Genomic DNA, 6,017 nt, shown 5'->3' with positions numbered 1-6,017 from the left:
CTGTGACCATTTTCTGTTCATAATAAACATTAATTTATTAAGTTCTGCCTTTGTCTGGTTAAGAATCACGTTACCTGAAGAGACTAGCTAGTATTTTTGTAATTACATAGATATTGTGCTAAGTAATATTTGGTGGGTTTTTATTGTTGATTTACCTGGGGGACCAAGGCACCCCATTTATAAATTGTCTTGGTGGTGGCAGCGTTAAGATAGTAATAGTTATATTATGTTTAAGTGTGGGTGGTGTTGAAAGGGGGATTTTGTCATTATTTCCGGTCTAGTGCAGACAAATAGTGTACTTTAACCCTTTCACCACCACAACTACGTCACGCACACTCTTGGAGTAGGGTGCGTTCGTGACAAATTGGTGGCATAGCGGTGGGATAACTAAAAGATTTTTTTCATCTTTTTATACCAGATATTAGTGTTGCTGGATTTGGTGGTTAATACAGGCACTAAAAGAAATTGTGTCTCAATTTCCAAAGGCTGAACTCAGTGCATATATAATATATTTACACCTCAACAGTCCCCCCCCCCCTCTCTGTTTTTTCTTTGCTATCTTTTATTTACTAAATGGAGTACCAGGCACAGTCCAAGGCAGCGCTAGACCAGCTTTGCCGGTAGAGATCTATTCCCTGTCGGGGAAAATCAAAAGAGGAACTATTACAAGCACTGGTGGACTATGATATGCAACAAGCAGTGCAAAGTGAGGCCTCAAACACTGCAGAGGAGATACCTGCAGCTTTTGTCAATGATGTACCGAGATCTGGGGATCCTTTGGATTCTTACTTGCAAACTGTGTTGAAATATGTGGACTCAGCAGATACAAACCAAAGACTACAGCTTATCCTTAAATATCAGGAGGCTGCTGAGCGCCAAGCGGAGAGAGAGCGCCAAGCCGAGAGAGAGGCCGCAGAGCGCCAAGCTGCCAGAGAGCATGAGCTAAAAATGGCTGAGTTGGAGAGGTTGACTGCCTCCCCTATAAGTATAAATCCCAGAGACTCTTCTGCACCCAAACCACGTGCAGAGAACTTTCCAACTTTGGACAAAGATGGTGATTTGGATGTTTTCCTGCGCAGTTTTGAAAAGGTTTGCAGGCAGTACCAGCTACCAAAGGACCAGTGGGCAAAATACCTCACCCCTGGTCTCAGAGGTCCTGCACTGGAAGCATTTGCTGCGCTTCCAGCAGAATTTGACCAGGACTATGATTCGATTAAGGCTGCCTTGCAGGAACGGTACAACCTCACTCCTAAGGTGTACCGAAAGAAATTCAGGACTTTGCTAAAGCATCCCACAGAAAGTTATGCAGCAGTTGTGGGGCACCTGGCGACAGCATTCCGACAGTGGACTACAGGGCTGGAAATTACCACTTTAGAAGGTTTGCAAGATCTGCTAATAAAAGAACAGTTTTTGCAGCTCTGCCCAGCCGATGTACAGGAATGGCTGCTGGACCGGAACCCCAAAACAGCATTGGAAGCGGGTAAGCTGGCGGATGTCCACACTGCCAATCGAGCAACAGTGGACCGGAGCAGAGGTTTTGCCAAGGGAACATCCAACTGGAGGACCACACCACCACGACTCCCCATCACCAGGCCTAGCGGGCCATCTTTTGTTTCAGCTCCTACCTCAGGGAGAGGGGGAGCTAGTGTCATGTCTGCGCAAGGAGATAGTCGCAGATGTTTTATTTGCAACCGAATGGGGCACTTGAGTAATACCTGCCCAGAGAAAAGGAGGCCAGCACCCTCACCGGAGGGGTTCAACCTGCAAGAGCCCCATCTTCTGTGTTGTTCGTAACCAGATCAGAGGGCAGCAACAATGTGAATCTGCAACCTGTGACAGTCGGAGGAGAGGTAACTGTGGGACTCAGGGACACTGGGGCAGATGTGACTCTTGTGCGTCCAGAGCTAGTGCGCTCTGAGGACTTAATTCCTGGCAAGACTCTAGCAGTTAAAGGAATTGGGGGGATACGGCTTGTAGTGCCAATGGCACGAGTTTATTTGGATTGGGGAGCGGGGAAGGGTTTCAGAAATGTGGGGGTAGATGAGAATATCCCTGCAAATGTATTACTTGGTACTGACTTAGGTAGATTGTTATCCCAGTATGTGCCTGAAAGTAATGTGTGTTTTAAACCCAAGCCTCATAGGGGCCCTACTGTGCAGAGGGCAATATGTAAAAGTGTACGTAGACTACCTTGCTGGGAGGGAGGGCAGAATGAGCATGTGTGCCAGGCTGTGACAGAACCAGAGGTGTCTGTGGTAACAGGTGAAAGTTTGCCAGGGCAACTTTACTGGGAGGGAGGGCAGAATGTGTGTCAATCTGTGCCAGAACCAGGGCTGTCCGTGGAAACATGTGAAAATGTATGCAGACAATTGTGCTGGGAGGGAGGGCAGAATGAGCATGTGTGCCAGGCTGTGCCAGAACCAGAGGTGTCTGTGGTAACAGGGGACAGTTTGCCAGGGCAACTTTACTGGGAGGGAGGGCAGAATGTGTGTCAATCTGTGCCAGAACCAGGGGTGTCCATGGAAACATGTGAAGGTGTATGCCGGCAATTGTGCTGGGAGCGAGGGCAGAATGAGCATGCATGCCAGTCCGGGCCAGAAATAAGAGTGCCTGCAATACCATGTGTGAGTGGGCAAAAACAACTGCAAGGGAAGGCAGGGCTGGATGAGCGTGTGTGCCTATCTGTGTCAGAGCCAGGGTTGTTTGAGATGCCATGTGAAAACATAAGTGGATCAAACCACTGGAAGTCAGGGCAGGATGAGCCGATATGTTCCCCTATATCTCAGTCAGGAGTATGTCAGGTGCCAGAACAAGGAGAAAGTGAGGGGCTATGTGAGATTGTGGGAGGATGGCCTGGCTGGGAGAGGAAATTATGTGAGTGTGTGCCACATTATGTGCCTGACCAAGGGGTGTCAAAGGTGTCATGTGACAATGTGCAGGAAGAGAATTCTAGGGACAGAGGGCTGAATGAATATGTGTGCCAATATGTGCCTGAAGCAAATGTATCAGATGGGCTGTGTGAAAGTATGGAGGGAAAGCCTGGCTGTGAGGGAGGGCAGAGGGCATGTGAGCTTTACTTTGCACCAGACTCTGCCAGATTCCAAGGTTCTGTATGTGTGAGGACATGGAGTGAAAGTGAGGGAGAGACAGAGGTTCCATCGGTAGAAAGGGGGACGCGTCCACGGCCTGCCCAAAGTGAGGGGCAGGGACAGACTCAGCCTGTGGGTCCAGGGAGAATGGCCGCAGGGGAGCATACTGATGAGGGAACCAGGAACCTTGTCAGCTTATCACAATCACATCTCACACATACACCCAAGCCAGCTCAGGAGAAGGAATCTGTCTCTAAGCAACTTTTTGATTCTGTGGAGTGTGGATACATTGCAGGTACCCTGGGAGTGTCCTCTGTCTCATCTTTTGTGTGCTTACAGGGGAGTACTGCAGAAATTGGTTGGTTTCTTCCCCTTAGAGCTACTACATGGGCGCAGTGGGTGCGGCCCAAGAGATGTGACCAGAGCGCAGTGTGAGAAGGAAACAGGCAAATCAGGCATGTGTGTTGTGGATATGGCTGTTCTATGGCTTAGGGACAAAGGGCAAGCCTTTTTGGGGGAGGTGTACGAACACATGAGGGCTACCCCATTCATGGAGAACCAGAGTTATGAAAAAGATGAGTGTATGAGGTAGAGGCAAAAAGGCACAAGTGTTGATACGCAAGGTAGAGGCATGTGAGCCTTCTCTCATTGCGTCTCTTATTTGGGGGAAGTGTCACGACAAGGGTGCATAATTTAGTATTACATTATGAAATATTATCCTTTAATGCCATTTGTGTAGTAAATGGCACAAAAGGATGCTATTGCTGAGGTCAACAGGGGTTACATCTTTTGAATCTGGGACCCCCACCGAGGTCGGATGACAGAAGGGGAAGTGTGGATGGCATAGCAAGGTTGAAAGGGTTTTACTAATATGGATGTGAAGTAATCAAGGCTCTGCAAGGTGTGAGGTTCTACACTTGGGAAAAGTCTGAATGTCTCTCATCCATTTGGCCTGTACCATTAAGTGCTGAGTAAAACTCTTTGAAATGTAAATGCCATTTTAGCTTTGCTCCAGTATCATACCCAAAGGAAGGACAAAAACATTCATATTTACCCCACAGAATAATAATAAAGCCTAATTTTTATTATATTTGGAATGGGACAAGCCCAATCTTTTAATTAAGCCTAAACATGAGTTGCACAACTTAAACCGTGTGGCAGGAATTGTGATGTCTGTCCTATTGGATCGCAGGTGGGGCGTGCAACATGTCTATGGAATGGGAAAACAATAACAAATTCATAGAGGCAATTATTATTTCTGTGGCAGGTACAGTAGAGGAGATAAAACCAAAAAGTTTATATTTGGCTTGCTGTTTCTGGAACAAAGGAGGTGGTCACTTGGAATCACTATAGGTACGCCCCTGGGTGGGGTGTGATAATTCCACAGGGTATATCTCCTGTGATCCTGAAGGGTGGTGTGTACTTGCTTGGGGTCAAGATCTAATTTTGAGTGAGTCACCATCATCCTTCCTTGCCAGAGACCCCCTGGACAGAAGTTGTACTTTGAAAAACCTAAGTGAGTAATTAGGACTTCTGTTATTTTATCCTTTTTGTTTTTATCTGTTGTTGGTGTAAATAATTTGTTTATCATATATTTTTATATGCACTGTGACCATTTTCTGTTCATAATAAACATTCATTTATTAAGTTCTGCCTTTGTCTGGTTAAGAATCACGTTGCCTGAAGAGACTAGCTAGTATTTTTGTAATTACATAGATATTGTGCTAAGTAATATTTGGTGGGTTTTTATTGTTGATTTACCTGGGGGACCAAGGCACCCCATTTATAAATTGTCTTGGTGGTGGCAGCGTTAAGATAGTAATAGTTATATTATGTTTAAGTGTGGGTGGTGTTGAAAGGGGGATTTTGTCATTATTTCCGGTCTAGTGCAGACAAATAGTGTACTTTAACCCTTTCACCACCACAACTATGTCACGCACACTCTTGGAGTAGGGTGCGTTCGTGACAATGCCCTTTTAAGACTATGGCCCCTGGAAGATATTGCCTGTTAAAGAATATTTTAGCAGATTGGATTTTAAAAGACTTGCTGCCCCTTTAAATTGTATTAGTTCTGCAGCTTTAAACTGGCACTTCGGATACAGCCGAAGTGCCGAAGTAGTCGAAGTGGCTGCCATTCGACAAAGGAACACGTGGCAGTGGCCATCTTTGTTCATTCGAAGAAGGTCAGCGGTATGTGTAGCCAAATCCATGGAACTGAAATCGGCTACACATTTCAACGAATACCGCTGACCCTTACCTTCTCCTACACTCAGTTTTCAGCTGCAGAGACTAAGTCCAGTTCGGCAGTTTGAACTCACTGTTATACTGAGCCAAATGCACAAATGGCCCCGTTCGTGCATTCGAATGGGACTTAGTCATTTTTTCAGTGTGAAATTGAGCCCAAATCTATGGAACTGTTTTGGGCAGGAAAATGTGCCTGCGGTCGGTCACAAAGGACTTCCAGCTAACTTTTGAACTAATGGAAGGATTTGCATGATTTATGAATAATATGTAATTTTTATGAAGATTGGATGTATATTTTTAAAGTTATAGTACATATATAAAAACTGTATTTTTCCTGCTTGTGATCATTATGTTAACCCATTGTGTACCCCAGCGGCAGTGTACATTACAGGGAGGAGAGACCACCGGTTTCTCTCCCCAGTGGCAGAGTGTATTACAGGAAGGGGAGACAGTTGGCCCCCCTCTCCAGCATCGGAGAGAGTGTCAGGGAGAGGAGCCGGTTACCACCTCCCCCCAGTGGCAGCTTATTCCCCAAAGGGGAGACCTTATTCTCCCAGATGGGGCAGATGGGACCGTGGTCTCTGCACGCGGTCTACAGGGGTGCGGGACAGCCTGCCCAGATCAGCAGGACTGTTTATCAAAACTGGAAACAGTCGGTTTCCCCCTCCAGCAGCAGCACCGGGT

General features: G+C 46.4%; 1 pseudogene; it reads left to right on the top strand.

Moving 5' to 3' along the window:
* The first annotated feature begins 687 nt into the window (after nucleotides 1-687).
* Nucleotides 688-3,681, top strand: LOC134569266 (uncharacterized; annotated as a pseudogene).
* Nucleotides 3,682-6,017: the final 2,336 nt, after the last annotated feature.

This window comes from Pelobates fuscus, chromosome 7, assembly GCF_036172605.1.
Source record: "Pelobates fuscus isolate aPelFus1 chromosome 7, aPelFus1.pri, whole genome shotgun sequence".
In the NCBI taxonomy this organism is placed as follows: domain Eukaryota; kingdom Metazoa; phylum Chordata; class Amphibia; order Anura; family Pelobatidae; genus Pelobates; species Pelobates fuscus.
The sequence above is the reverse complement of the archived record's forward strand: the minus strand, read 5'-3'. Positions and strand labels throughout refer to the sequence as shown.